This window comes from Acromyrmex echinatior, chromosome 13, assembly GCF_024713525.1.
Source record: "Acromyrmex echinatior isolate Ae372 chromosome 13, ASM2471352v2, whole genome shotgun sequence".
In the NCBI taxonomy this organism is placed as follows: Eukaryota; Metazoa; Arthropoda; class Insecta; order Hymenoptera; family Formicidae; genus Acromyrmex; species Acromyrmex echinatior.
The window spans coordinates 5,614,408-5,631,763 of NC_141864.1; the positions used below are offsets into that span (position 1 = coordinate 5,614,408).

At 28.4% G+C, this 17,356-nt stretch overlaps 1 long non-coding RNA gene across 1 annotated transcript; it reads left to right on the forward strand.

Annotated features, from left to right (window-relative positions):
* Positions 1-354: 354 nt before the first annotated feature.
* LOC147907547 (uncharacterized) lies at positions 355-14,459 on the forward strand. The gene is made up of 3 exons (XR_015547156.1): positions 355-5,731; positions 12,543-12,864; positions 13,323-14,459. It is a non-coding gene; the product is annotated as an uncharacterized LOC147907547 (long non-coding RNA).
* The last annotated feature ends 2,897 nt before the right edge of the window (positions 14,460-17,356 follow it).

Genomic DNA, 17,356 nt, shown 5'->3' on the forward strand with positions numbered 1-17,356 from the left:
ATCGCATGGTAATATAATATTATATCATATAATCTGATAACATTTGTTCCCCTTTCTAAATCTAAGAACAATTCTGTATTTTTTCAAAACATCGTATACTCTATAAGAAAAATGACACAAGAAAAATCAAAAAAACTATAAAATTATTTAAGAGAGAAGAGACAGAGAATTCGTATTTTGAAATTAATTATTTATAATAGCGGTATTAAACATGAATTAACTTAAAGCTTATCACTAACTGTTTATTTCAAGTTCTCTAGAAATAATGTTAAGACATTAATTTTGTTATGGTTAAATTATCTTTATAAACTACTTCTATTTGTATCATTTTTCCACTTGCTATTTTTCTTTGGGAAGTATTTGAATTTAATTTGTATCGCTCTTCTCGAATAAAAACTTTTCTTGTTCTTAAAAATGAATTTAGAATAACATAATTCGCATATAATTTGAAATTCAAAATATTGATTTATATCTTGTATCTTTCATCACTTTTTTACAAGACCGTATTCAGTACGCACTACTGCGGACTGCCGAATTCGCTATTAATTACACTTACTTAGTTACAGATTTCTTCCAATAACTAATTCAACAGTTACTTTTACAGTTACTTTACATTTTAAACTTATTTGTCAATTTAATATGTTGGTTAAAATCTAATTAAGACTACGGTCCACTTAATGCTATTAGAGCTATAAAAAAAGTTATGTTTACAATTTATTGACCAATCAAAAAATACTTCGAAGCATTTATAGCATTAAATGGACCGTAGTTTTAATTAGATTTTAATTAACACATTAAATTGACAAATAAGTTCAAAATGTAATGTAACTGTAAAAGTAACTGTTGAATTAGTTATTAGTCTATGAAAGAAAAAGAATAAGAAAAGTGGCATTACTGCCTATTATGTCAATTTTGAAGTTCATTTATCAGCTTATTTTTGCTTACGAAATTATTCCTTATTTTTTCTTACGAAAAAAGATAATTATTGCAAAATTTCAAACAGTATTATAGAAATTGCTATATTATTTAATAATAGACACTTTTGAGTTTGTATTTATGTTTCTAAAGTTTTATTTTTAGTTTTTGTTTAAGAAATAATGTCTAAAAACAAGATAGTATGTTGATATCGATGACCTTCCTCTATTTATCAACTCTAATTGATTTAAATAATTTTTTTCCTATAGAATATTTTTTCACAATTTCACAATAAATATTGATAACTGCATGTCATAATTGTAATTTATTTAATTCATTATGCCAACAGAATGAGAGAGAGAGAGAGAGAAAGAGAGAAAGAGAATATCGAAATTATGTAATATCTTTCAAACACAATTATTATTGACAGTTTAATACTAGATTACAGATTATATTTTACTTCCAATTTTCGCAACTTTATATTATGCATTCGATTTTCATCCACATGCCGACCAGCGCGATTGTCGAGCGTTGTGACGCGTTTAAGTTATTAGAGTTAAGTGTCACGTTTACAGGGCGCAGTTTCGCTCCTGATGGTCACCGGATCATTTTAGTTTTCTGCTGAAAGGCAAAAGTACGGAATACAGCCGGTGGATAAAGGCGAGTGTGAAACAGGTTCAAGTAATGATCCGGCGGGTCGGCCTTGCAATCGCGTTAACACCGGAACGCGTAAATTATGCTCGAGAATCATTCAGTAATGGCTGTCCATCAGCACGCGATATTATGATTCGGCACGCGGCATGCATAACTATTACCAAAATTATAGCACGTAATTAGTATGCTTTGTTCACGAAATCGGCGAATACGCACGTTACGAGTTATGACGTAAGAACTCTTACTTTTTTTTCGATCATCTCACGTTTTAGGTTCTCGCGTTGTGACTCTTGCGCAAGAGAGAATATGAGTTATGTGATCTGCGAATGCCTTAAGAAAATGTACTTCTTAATATTATTATCTTTTATTTTTCTTAGTGAAAATTACTGATAGTTCTCGGTTTTTCTTTTAAACTATAATAATAATAAGTATCATTATTATACTTTAAATCAAGAAATATGGTAACTGCTAAGTGTTATTTGAAAACATATATTAACATAAGACTTAACATTATCCGATATGTATAAAGATTAAGAATGATCCATTTTATGCCCTGGAATATAATTCAGTTTTTGCACGCAATTTTCTCTTTATAAATAAAACTATGTATCGGAATTAATCACAATTAATTGCTATTGCGCATTATCGAGTAGAAAAAACTCCTGCCACAACAGGATATAAAATTAAATAACTTATTTGAAATAACAAATCAATATTGTAGAGTATAATGCAATATGAATCATATTTGTACAATACTTTATGGCATTTTACAATATAAAAATAATAATATATATGTAACAGGAAAACATATTTCATTACAAGTTGATCGAATATAATAAATTTCTTTCTCAAAAACATGCTCTACATTGTTGCTGCGGAATAATCTAATTTCGCTTGACGTAAATAACAACTCTATTTCTAATCGGCAAGATTTCCTTTATCAAAACAAAGAGGTAAAGATGTAATATGTAATTAATTTAATCTACGCTTAACTACATATAATGTTAATATAAATTAAAACCATATTACATTATACGTATAATTATATTTGCGTAGTATATATCTATTAACAAGATAAAAATTTTAATTTATATACTAGAAATAGATATTTATAATTTATATATATATCTCATTTTTATCGATATGCGCATATAACATACAAGTTTACGTTACATATTCCATCTCAGAGATATAAATAAATCATAATAATATATGGAGTAATAAATTAAGTGTATCCTCTTATTTGAATTTTGAATAACTTTTTAATACGAAGTCATTTGTTATATTATTGTTTTTCATTAATTTTATTTTTTATTATCATAATAGTTCTTTTATAAAATATATGGCATAGAATGTAGTAAAAAAAATTATAAATGATGAAGAAACTTCAATTAAAAGAAATCGATGTTAATGCTATGGAGGAATGCAAAACGATTGTAAGCATAAAAGAAAACTGTACATCATTTCATTACAATGAAAATTAAAATTATAGTTTCGCAAATCAAATGATTCTTTGTTCGCGTAAAGTTGCTGTAATGTAAAGTTTGTTAAATGTGGGATTTCTATCAAGTTTTAATAACTTCCTGACTACGAAGAATGAAACGCGCGCGCGCGGACGCTGTTTTCAACAAATTCATTATCCGTCAAATATTTAAATGACAATTAGAAATCGAATATACTATAGTTTCATAAACCAAAAGGTAATATAAGCAAATTATGTCTATTTATTGCAGCTGTGCCGATAGTTTCGACATGTATTTTCACACTCTATTTGCTGACAAGAAATTTAATCTTTATCGCAAAGCGAGTATTATTTACACTTCCATGCTTGCTTTTTATTTAAGAAATCGCTATTAACATAAACGGATAAATCATGTAATATATAATAAAACAAGTTGAAATGTTCTTTTAAAAAATGTTCTGTTAAAAATCAATTTAAAATTATTTATTACTTCCCTGTGTACAATGTTTTCACAATTCCTTTTATCTAAACTAATTTAAAGTGAATTCTGTTACGAATACTTTATTATTTTTAATTATTCTACAATTTTTATTTTATAATTTATGTCGAGAAATAATCAAGCTGAAAATTCATATAATTTTAATATATCTAATGTATAGTTTATTGAGTATCCTAAATTGTGTATTAAAAAGAGAATGTCAACATTAAATGTGTAAAAAAATTTATAACTGCGGAAAAAACGCGAGTTTGATATAAATATTATAATAACTAATAAAATATAAGTATAATCACTCTTTTTTATATATATAAATATCTATACAGACTTTACAACAAAAATCTACACAGAATAACTAATTATGCATATCAAATATACATCAGATGTCATAATTTATCTTCATATTCTTCATAAAAGTAGTTTTCAAAATAATTAAATTCAAAACATTGATGCATGCTATGATAAAAGAAATATTACTGATTGTTCGTTTATTAGCATATTTAACATTAAAAGTATTTGAAAAAATCTGTCTGTTAATAGTTGAGTAACAATTCAATTGTATCAAATTGATTCAATTCAATTCAAAATATAAAGCAATATTTCTTCTACCTTGTAATTATAATAATCGTTTGCGTGTTTTTGGAGCGTATATTTTTATGAAAATATAAAGTATTTTAAATAATGAGATACAAATTGGAGAATTATGAAAAAAGTATTACGTGAAACGCTCGTGCGAGATAAGAGTTTTATTAAGAGGAGAAAATATGATCTAATTTACTAATTTACCATAATAAACGTGCGCTTTTTCTTAGATACGCAGATAGTGGAATTATAGTGACATTAGGCCCCGCAAATTGAATACAGAAATAAAATCATTTCTGTGTGACACGTGAAAATGCGTTTCTCGGCAACATGTAATCACGTGAAAGTGTTTTCCCACTGAATGTACAACGAAGCACTATAATTCCAAAACTTTTGATCGTATACTTTCGTTTTTTTTTTTGCGAATCACCATATGATTTTCGATATGTATGCGAGTAAAATAAAATATCAAGTAAAATGTCTTGCGACATTTCATAAATGTTTTATTCTGCGTGGGCGAAACTAACACAGTCATTATCTAACTTACATAATTTCCTGTTTGTTGAACGGATCTTTTTGCACATTCGACACGTAATTATACATTCGCGTTATGTTTTTGATACATAAAGTATTCAGGAATTATTTCTTTAACTATACATTCCTTGATGACCAAAATTGATTTTCTTTTGCTAAGACTTAAATACCATCGTACCGTATAATAATAGATTTGATAACTAAAAATTTGAATTTAACAAAATTATAAAATGTATTTACAAAGAAATATTATCTATTCATATTTAAAAATCTTAAACTTTAAATAATTTAGAATAAAGAATTTTATTTATAATTTTACATGTATTGTGTAATATAAAAAAAATTTCAAAAGTAAAATTCAAAAGTTTACAAATAAAAATATAGTTTAAAATATATCAAAATACATGATATATTATAAATAATATATTAAATGAAATTATCCAAAGTCTGACCAATTATTGTTATCTTATTCATATATTGTGCTATATATTTTACTCTCTCAATTTCTTGGAGTGAAATCTCATTCCAAGAGAGTGAAAATATAGCCATTTTTGGAAAAAAAAGAGTGAAAATATTTCACTTCTTGAAAATGAGTGAAAATTGTTAAAAATTGTCTCCAAAAATGGTTACATTTTCTCTCTTGCAGTAAAAATTTCATTTCAAAAAAATTTAGAGAATGTATTTTTGATTCAGATTTAATAAATGATCATTTTTATATTTGACATATTGAGATATCTTCAACAAATGATCATTTTTCAAACATATTATATGACAAATCTTTGTACATGTCAAATTTTTTAACTATCGTTTTATCTTAACGAGAGATGTATATGATAACGTTGTTAACTCAGGTCTATTGTTAGATCTAACCAATATTACCATATGAAAGCTACTGTCTCGTGCCGTCAATAACACCAAGTACACCATGCGAGCTATTTCCATGCACAGTAAAGCAATGCGTGGCATAGAATGCTGTAATAGAAGTGCACACGCTTAGGCATTCGGGATAGACGGAGTCTCAATGGTCACGATTTGGCATGTCAGCAACTCAACCTTTGCAAGTGCACACGTGATATGACGTGTTACACGTAAGTGTAGAAATAATTAAATTGCATCTTTATGCTTGTAAGCACAATTATTCAGTGTATGATTTTTTTTAATAATTGTATAAATACAGGAATTTTAACTATACATTATATTTCTTTTCTAGTTATTTAATCGAGTATTTCAACTTTATTATTTCTACTTATATTTATATTGTTAGTGTCTCAGATCGATTTTCGTGTTTAAAGTCCGAACATTTCGGCGCACAGTCACATCAGAAATAATTAAATTTAAATGAAGAATATATATTGTATATTCATAACATCTAACTTTGATCAATTATTGGCATTCTCTATTATCACATTTATGTTTATTATTTCTATAATTGTTTTTTATATTATTATTTTTATACTTAAGGTACTCCAGCATTAAGAAGAAATGCTCCTGAAACAAATAGAATGTGAATTTTTCACTTGATTTTTCATTATAAAGAATCGATAAGTAGAGAAACCTTACTTCGAGTCAGACAAAAGTTTTCACGGAAGTAGTATGATTAATGCGCATGTGTGCACATTATTACATGTTTACCTGTTAATTATTAAAGTATGCTACATTTATCGTTAAAAGAAGAGCAATAATAGCATATGAAAATAAATTATGCATTATTCTGTCCCATATGATTTATCACGTACATAATTTAGTTATATATAATGAAGTTAATGTAATTTGCTCTCTTTGTAACAAATTATACCATTTAAAACTATGCATTAAAATTAACGTAAAAATTTAATAGAAAGTTCCATAGAAATGGCTCAATGTCTGTAGCAATAATCGCATAATTTTAAGTAATAAACATTCAAGTCTGTAAAGATTCATATTTGTAAATATCCATTCAGGAAGTACGTAACAAATTAATTTACAAAATTTACCGTACTATTCTGAATAAACTGAAATGGGACGGATTAATAGGTTTCCTACTAACTTATATGCCTTTATATCGTGAAAACTGCTCACGGTAACGATTATTGTACAAGTTTCAGATAATAAATCTGTGCTTAAGTGCAGCAGGTAATCTTCTAGTGGTCATATATATCGGTCGAACATTTATGTACTTGCTATAGAGAGTAGTCTATAGCATCGCACGGAGTATTCTGCTCGTGATTTATGTTCCAAGGGGAAATCTTTCTCTCGTTCACCATAGTACGTCGCTTGTGGTCTAGCATACATAGCGAAAAGCACAACGGAATTCACCGCGCTTAAGAGTAACTTCCAGCGAATGCAAAAGCGCATTGTTTCACGTAACACAGCTTCCATAGATGCGGCATGCTCAAGCAGAATTATTTACAGTAAAACTGTTGTTGAATTTACGCTCGAAATCAGGGATGCGTAACTTTTAGTAAATTTATTAATTTAGAGTTAATTAATTCAATACAGACTACTTTATACTTTATCTATTAGAATTGATCGCGACAGCCTTCAGACTTCGTACGTGATTTTCTATTTTCATCGCAGTAAAACAACATTCACTTTTAATGAAATCTGTAGATTCATTGATTTATGTGCAAGATTTAGACAGACATGGTTTTTAGTATATGTATAAGTGGTGCAAACGAAGAAAAAAGAAAGATACTTTATATTTTATCTAGAGTTAGTAAATTCTATGCTGAGGAATAAAAGCACAGAGAATCTTTTATCAAGCAATGCCGAAAAAATACTATCGTACATTATATTAATTGATTGAAAATATAAAAATATATCGTCTCCTCACAAGCAGTTTCATCATTTTGGATATATATAATATTATAATATCTATAATTTTTTTTATCACAGAACTATGTATATACAGTTGACTTTCCTGTTGGCATATCCTATGCAGCTGCACGAACTGGAATTATCGTGACATTTAGAAACTGGTTGAACCATGCATATGTAGTCAAATAATTATTATTTTATAAGAGCTTTTAGCTGTGTAAATATATATCTTAGTGTAAATATGAGTATAGTCTATATTCTCACTTTGATGAAAATCGCGAAGATATGCCATCGACATAATCCCATTGTTTCCCATTTACGTTTCGTTGGGAGAAAAATGTAATTGCACATCGCGTGATACATTTCACGCGTGTCACGCGATACATTTCGTATATTTTGCGCAATAGTGAAATTCTTATAAAATGTTACTACGCGTTAAATTCATCGTGCAAGAGACACGTTACACTTGCAATACTCACTTTATGTAACGTTTTGCGCGCGTAGAAGAATTTCCCTCCTTAAATTAAAAGTAAACTTTCGTTAGCGCCTATATGGCAAAATATTTAATGCATGTGTTTTATTCCGCAATAGTCATTTCCTCACATAATGGACGCTTTTACGTATCACGCTCGCGCAAGTCGCCTAACGATTTATAACGACGATTTACATCTAATCGTCGATGTGGTTTAGAATCGTTGTTTGTGCAATAAACGGCGAGCCATAAAAAGCATATCTATGAAGTTGTTAACTACCTAAATTTTTCAATTCATTAAGTTATTCTTTCAATACGCATGCAAATGTTTTTTCTTCTATGTCTTACGATAAATATAATATGTTTATTTATATGTATATAAAAACTGGAAAATCCTTTGAGAGGAAAGGATTTCTTTTTGAATAAAATTATCGTCTTCATGATGCAGTTCTATCGATTGCATTCATTACTACTAATGCGGCCAATACCGTACCTTTCCTCTTAGATTCCTTGCGGATAATCTGCATTAGCGTAGCTTGTTTATTCGTTACGTAATGCATACAATCTTGCAGAACCAATGATATGTAAATAGATCAGCATACTTTTTATTCCATTCGACGAGACTTTCACCAATATTCATTCCCAGACCGTACAGCACGTTACTAGGGAGCCATGGCGAGTCCATGGTACTTTAAATCGCTTTTCCTATACCGTTCGAAAGCGATTCCGCTTTCTTTTTATATTGCCGCACGCATATGTGCGTCGATTTCGCGATATGCTTTGAATGACAGAGCTGAATAGTAATAACAATGATTAAACAATTTTATAAATAACGTTCATACTTTTTAAAAATAAAATATAAAGTATGAGACACATAGACAACAAAGACAGAACTTAATTAGATATATTATAAAATGTAAATAAATTCTATGTAAAATAGACTAATGTTATTTATAGAATTATCAATTACTTTTATGTAGATACAAGAAACGTATATACTTCAAGTTAAACTTTAAATTATGTTAAACTTTCGTTATAATATAAATTTCTTTATAATTGTATAGCTATTTGATAAAACAAATTTTAATTATAATTTTAAATTATTTACTAATATTAATTATAATTTATATTAAAGACATTTAACGAGTAAAAATTAACTTTAATTTTCAATTATGATTGTTACTCAAATAATTCAACCATTTTGTTTTGAAAAATACATAAATATTACTAATGTGACTATGATTACTTTTATAGCTTTGTGACTTCAATCTAATTTTTAAATTTCGCGATTGATATTTATTTTACTATTTTTTATATTTTTGAACTTATTATTTTAAATACCAAGTTTTATATTATTTAAACTATATTCATATTGAAATCTATATTAAGAACGCGACGATGGAGCAAATCAGTTCACCAAGAAAGCCACACAATTATTTTTCATTGTGTGCGCGATTAATTATTTCCACGTCCTGCCACAGTAATGCTCGTCATGCTTTGCGCTTGCGAGAATTTAACTATATGCTTAATGAAAATGTTTAATCTAAAAAAATGTATTCCTGATTTATGATAGATCGCGGAAATTCAATCATAATAAACTGAAATCATAATAAACTGAAACTGAGATCATGATGTAATTTAGCAATATAGAAATATTAATACGGTCGCATAATGTGCACAATGAACTTGTATGTATTAGCTAATATCGGAATCGCATTGATGAAGGCAAAAAGAAATCTATATATTTTAAAATGAGAAGTAAATATTATAATTTTAATTAAAGTCATCCTATAAAAATTTAATGCTAGCCAATGTATTAAAAGAAATAATTAATCACTTATTTGAAGTATTAAAAGTACTAAATAACAATGCTTTTGATACTTATAATATTGAATACTTGTAGTACTTAAAATGAATATTAATTATTAATGTCTATCAGTATTAGATTAGAGCTAATACTAGATTTCTGTAAGAGTGACATCGCGAAAAATTGCCACTTAAATTAATTACTTCTAATTGAATTTCTTTCGAAACGAGCAATTACATTTGTACGGTCATTGAAAGCCAGGCTTCTGCTGCTAATCACGACACTTCGGTACAATTTATTTTTCCGCGCGTGTCAGACATTCTCGAATCTAACTCGTGTAGTGCTAGTAATATCGGTGAGGCATATAAGAATGCGTGTTCTCGCGATTTCTATGAGCTTACGATCCATCCGTTACAACCGACAGAACTATTTAACTGTATATTTTAAAATCGATTCGATTTTTAATCAACGCGCTGATTCTTGTAATTCTGAAACAAAGTCGTAAAAGAGAAATTAAGCACCGAATGAATATGTGTTTTATACTGTTTTAAGGTTTAACTTTGCAGTAAATCATTTCAAGTTCCGCTAATGACGAGATCAGGATCATTTTATACATTAATCATTATAAACACATTATGTGTAGAATCTATTCTTCAAGGAATTATCAAAAATTTTTTAGGTAATATAAATATTGAGAAAAAAAAGAGTGCATTAATTTGAAAAAATGCAAAGAGATGTAATTATTATAATAATAATGTAAAATTTTACAATTTTTAATTAAACATAATCATAACTATACCAAAATTGAAAATAGTAATTACAAGAAATCTTTTAATATTTAAGTCTTTGATCTTTGATAAATATCGAAACTTTGAAAAAAAATGTGGATTAATTTTATAAAGAAAATTATACTATTTCTTGTAAAGATTTCTCTTTAAAAAATTTATTTAATAAAATGCGCAAATATATTTTGATGTTTAATATAAGAATACTGCAATAATATCTAGAGCAAAAATCTTAAAATTTCTCCATAGGAAACCCATAGATTGACATGATCGTTAAAAGAGATAACTACATTTGACAGTAATACATCCGGCCACTACAATAATCACGCATAGCGTAATGATTAATTTGTTCCATATAATAGCATCAATTAACATATTATAACGTCCAGCAAATTTGCTTGAAATTTATGACGAATCACACTTGATACATGCAACCTGATGAGACGAGAAGAATTAGTATTTGATTACGATTGGCATTCCAGTAGCCGCTCCCAGATTTTAATTTCAAACGGAAAGAAAAATGTCTCGTTCAAAGGACGTATCACTGAAGATTGATTGTACGTTATCTGACTTATTTTATCTGACGTTGAAATGTGCACGCTAACGTGTGGTCACATCGACATCTATTACGGTGCAGAAAACGCAAGATTGCAATGCCAGATTGCATCAACTCTTCAAAGATATCTCTGTAGCATGTATCTCAAAGTGAAATGTCTCATAAAACAAATATTGATTGTGACAATTTTGCGCAAAAGATGTGAATATCTCAGAAAGTTAATATAAAAAGTAACTTGTAACTAATTTTAAATTATAATATTCTTGTACAAATTATTTTATTTTATAATATGTTAATGGCATAAACAAGATATAAATCGCTTTGAACATTTTTATTCTCTCTACACGACTCTGCTTTTTACTCAAATCGTATAATGCTTTACTCAAAGATAATGCAATTCTTTCTTTAAGATAAGAAAAGGCAGTATCTTTACACGATCACAGAGTATTTCACTATAAATAAGTCGATGAGATTGTGCATCTCTCGGGACGAGCATTTTATCTTCAGAATTCCGCCAAAGTGCAAAATGCACCGATCGTGTCGCGTAGTATGTCCGATGAATATAAAAATTTGTAATTGAACTCCAAATTATATTTATTCAAAATTTTCACGTAAAAAAAAATGTAATCATATATTCATTCAAAATTTTGAGTTTTCAAAAAATATTTATTCTCAAAAAAACTATAAATATTTAGCGAGTATTCATATTCATTCAAATAAAATATAAACTAAAAAAGAAAGTTCCAATAAGCAATACCTCTTAATTATAATCAGTACTTTGATGACTTTAAGTAAGAAAAATGAATTTTATTTAATTTTGTCATTGTAATATTCAGATTTTATAAGGAAACTTAGAAATTTTAAAAAATATTTTAGAAAGATATTTTTTATTTATAAATCTATATATTTAATAAAGCACCATACATTTCGATATAATTTATATGACAGTAATGTTATAAATATTTTATAGGATATCTTAAGCGCGACACGCTTATGGTCTATGGAATTAAATATATTATTTATTCTTGAGAGATATATTATTTATTCTCAATAAAAATGTCTTTGTTTAATCTATAGAATGTCCATCATATAAGTCGGACTAAGTGCACGGTGTAATCGTAACCATAGTTTTTATAAATTTCTCTTTTCTTTTATAGACTTATAAGCTATAGACTTATAGCTATGTGCAGATAATACAGAGTAAAAGTAAATACGAAATGAAAATATTCGTAATCATATTAAAAAAATATTCATTCAAATGGAACGAAAAAATATATTTTTATTCGTTTTTTAACGAATAAAAAAGAAATGTATTCGAACGAGTATTTTCATTCATTTTTTATTCATTTATTCGAATATTAGATGTATTCATCGGACACTAGTGTCGCGGAAATCATGAGATTTAATATGTAAGCAAATCCCACGAGCAAACGAAATCGATTCCCATAAATAAGGTGGACTGAACGTTTACTTTCCTTTCTAGAACTGAGCGCGAAGGTATACAGAAATCGTTTCAACTACAATTCCTCGTCGGTAGCGAGCGGCTGCTGCTAGGAAACGGTACTTGCTTTATAGCTCACCTTCTTCTCGTCTGTCTGTTGGTTTCTCGAAATTCGCGACTGTACTTTCCCTCGCGAGACAGGAATGACCAACTGCAGTAATTGATGATGATTCCAAGCTACAAAAACCGCATGGTTTGATGATGATCGGTGATCCCGAGGGAGGAAATGAGAAAAGACTTCCAAGGAAAATAAATTTTGAAAAATAGAGAAAGAGGATCGAAATTTGATCAAAATGACAGACAAGTGAGTTCCTTACTGTGCATTCGATACTTTCTTAATAATAAAAAACAGAACGTAAAATTCTCTGGCAAATTATCTTGCAAGGAGCTTTTGAAAAATGTGTAAGTGTCTGCTCAATTTTTTAAAGTAAGAAACACGTTTCAGTTAGCTGAATAGTATAAATACACGCTTGACGGTTGCATAAAGTGTCAATTCATTAATCTTGTTAGCCTTTAATATAAAAAAAAATCTACAATAAGATATGAAAGTGAAAATAAACAAAGTAGTTGTAATTTAGTTACTCATAATTAGAAAATCTAGTCATCAATCTGAAAAAAAATAATGGAAAAGGAAAATTACTGATATAAAATAGTTATTGACATTTTTAACAATTTGCATGGAATTGGTTGTCATTAATCAAACGACATGGTTTTTGTGATATTTATAGATCTCATTATTCTTGTTGTTACCCTTTAAAATAGCGGAAGACCGATGAACAAGATGAAGAACAATACATAGATGCAAATAATAGAAAGCCGGAATCGTAAAACAATGCCTCGTTGTATATATCAAGAGCTGCCAGTGACAAAGCATCTTTTTCCAAGCTTTCTCATATGCTTAATATATCCGTATGTATATTTGGCTGCCTCGTATTCACATTACATGGGCCTGGGTAAATGCGTACAGCAGTGTCGTATTTTATCTGCATGATAAAACATGTTTGCATAATATAATACATAATAGATTTGGTCGAATAATTCCAATTCGATTAAAAAATCATTTCGTATGCGCGCAGGTCAACATTTATTTGTATGATAAATTGTAATAAAATAAACAATGCAAATATATTGATACTATTTTTAATATAATTTTTTCTTAATCATTAAATCATTAGATGTATAGAATATAGAGATATTAATAAAATAGAGATATTATTAATAATTATGTTATTCTCTTTATATTAGTTTAATAATATTATGTAAAATTATTAGAAAATATTGACCGCTATAGTTACTGATCGTTTAAAAATAATTTAAAGATATTGGTAATAGTTTACCATTTTCTATAGTAATATTAGGAATAAGCTCAAATTCAAATTTCTGGAAAGAATGACAAACAAAAGAAAGACGTGAGAATAAGGTCGTTCACGGTCGATCGAGAAATCGAGGGGTTCAGTTTATTATTCAGAAATTGAAGCCACATATATACCGGAAGCTCCGTTCTCTTACTATGAAGAAAGGGAGAGCACGGCGCAGGAGAAAAGAATATCATAGTTCGAAGTGTGCGTATATTGAGATACGCATTAAGATGCATTGTGTACCGTAAAAATGAAAATAGACACTTGACTTACACACTTTACGAGAGATTTCGCGAAAGTGTCCCATGTGTAGTGAAACTTCATTAGCAATCTAGTAACATTGAGATTAGATTGCGCCTATAATCAGATAATTCTGCATTAGAAATTCTTTGTTTCGTTCGGATCTGTAACGAAAGCAGATGGAGGATTTAATCAAACGAGTGGATAATGCCATATCTCATTTGATTAAATCCTCCATCTGCTTTCGTTATAGATCCGGAACAAAACAAATGATCCTCGATCTGAGTTATTGACAAATTGGGTTAAATATTTGAGCTAATTATATGTATTTAATTTAAAAAATATAAGTTTTACTTTTTTCTAACTTGAATATTTCTAAAATAAGGTAGCTCTATTTTCAAATTTAAAGAGATAATCAAATTCCGTCTCAAATAAAAATTATAACAATTAAAAAAATTAAGTAGAACTTCAAATTTCTAAGATATTTTATGTTGTAAGTATTTTTCGTAATAGAAGAGAAAACGATAGATCGCGAATTGTTAAAATTGATGAAAAATAGATCGTTAGCAAGAACATAAAACGTGATAAAATTTTTAAGCGATAGTGCATACCTATATGCACATGCACATAAATACATATGCATCAAACATGAAAAATAATTGGAGTATATCGGGACTGCCAATTTCCGGGAAGCCATATCGACCGGAAAGCCATATCGAATTTGTGCAACATTAAAGAACTTGTCAATTATGAGAATGAAAAGTGGCTCGCATATAAAAAGAAGGAACTATGTGCAAAGAATTAACAAAAAATGCAATCACGCAATATTACCGGAAACGCAATGAAACGAGATCACAGAGAGGCGCACATGTGTACTGTTAATTTAACATGTTTAAAATGAAAAAGATTTCGAAGTGGCAGCAATTGTCAGCCGTTCCTTGATTTTTTATCCTTGCCCGAGATGACGGAAGGTGCCATTCTCTCGCGAAATAGCCGCGAGGAAATGACGGCAAGTGATATTCAAAGAGAAAGAGAGACTAGTACTTCGTTCTTCGGTGACCTCAAAAAATTTAAACTCGCCCACAATGCCCGTTTGACATAGGATCGAAATTAAAACGATTACGAGATCGTAATCAGCTCGTGATTTACGCTCACGTCTTGGTGTCTTATTTATTCGCGATATTCAACATGAGAATTCTTTGTACACTTGAATTATGACACACACTGATTATTAATGTCATTCGATAAGTAGAAGTCATTTCTCAAGACTAAATAATCGATTTGAGAAATTATTCAGATTTATTTATTTTGTAAACAGTGATATCTCATATATCATTTTCTGATACTTTTTAATGACGATCATTGGACATGCACAAACAATTCAAATTTATAGTTTATGTATTTATAGTATTTATGAACAAGGAACAATTTTTCCCTTAATAGAAATAATTTCATAATAAGTACACGATTTTTAATCAGTTAATAATTGCATCTACTAGCTTATTTTGCTTCTAATTATAATAAACCAAACTTTGTAAATGATTAATTGTTTTAAGTAACTAAAAATATTTTTAATTAAAATATGTATAAAAAAATAAGTTTTGATTTGGTTTTATGTCAAATATGGATATATGTATTTAAATCTTATTTCTATTCTTCTATAATTATTCTTAAATTAAATTAAATTGTATCTTTCTTCAAATATTTATCGTAGAGTCGCTTTTAAAAATATATTTAAATATATGTAATATATGTGAGTGTCAGTAATGTATTTCTAAATTCGAGTCCGAGTTTGTTAAGCCCAAATAACTGTTAGGATTGGTTATCCCTGCGGCAATGATCAAGAGTAACGTGATCAATAATCTGTTGTTATTTAAACTCTGTAAGAGTAGAATGTTCGAATCGACTTTAGTGATTGCGTGCCAAACTCGTGATATCTGTCAATCACGGTATCTGTTGATCGCATGAAGTATGCATGTTACACGCAAATTACTCGTTGACAAGATGCTATGAACTGACACGTGGAGTGACACGTGTCACTTCATTTTATTTTAGTTACGTCGTTAAAAATTTCCGCACGCGTGCACAAATCTTGTCACGTAAAATTTATTTAACTCTCAGTTACCACACTTCAGTTATAGTCACACTATTTCCACACTAGTGCAAATTTGGCTTTTCCATTTTTCATCATGTTGAAACGTAACTTTGAAACGAAAAAAGCAAACGTAGTTTATTTATATAGTTTTTCGGGGTAAAGTTTTCCTGGAAATCCATTGGTAATAATAAAATTAAGCAAAAACAATATTTTATTGCAAAAAATTGTTAATTAAGAAAACAATAAATTAAAAAATATTTCTTTTCAAAATTTTTTTCAAAAATTTTTTCAAGAATGCGAATTCGCAGTAATGCGGTAACTGAGGATAACAATGTCGTTTAGGATAACAAACTTAGTCTACAATATGCTTTTAATTGTTTCCTGTTTTTTGCTTTATATCACTTTTTACTTCTTGCCTTTTTGCTCTTACCCAGTTTTCTGTCTCCCAAGATAAAGGTTGAAAGGAACTCTGAAAGAGATAAGAAAAAAACACATGGAAAGAAACGTAATAAAATTGTCGATAAAACGATCGCAAAGAAAGAAATAAGGTAAAAAGCAAGAGACAAGAAGCATTGTAGATTAAGCTTTACCAAAAATAAGTTAAAATATTATTTACATCCTCTTTGTTTTTTGAGTACTATTAATTTTAGTGTTATTTTATATTTATTTTATAACACAGCTTAAGATAAATAATATTTATTGTTCAAATAGGAAATATATAATATTATAAATTATTTTTTTATTTTAATATTTGTAATATTTTTATATATATTGGCGAATATTTTCATAAATAAAAATATATTTAATATCGACGGAATAGAAGCAAAAAGTTCTAAACAAATATAATTCTTAAATCTTATAATTTTTAAATCTATTATTTTTGCTGTGTATAAGAATCTATCACAGTTCATTATATGAGAGAAACTTCACACACGGAACTTCGTAACAAATTAAATTTTCTAATATAGAAAGCAAAAAATCTTAGTGAAATGTAATACGTATAACGAGGTATCAATCTATTAATCTCAGAAAGGTTATCGATATAAAATGATTTAGTCGCAGTATATCCGACTCGTACCGGTAAGAGGTCATTACGTGCGAGG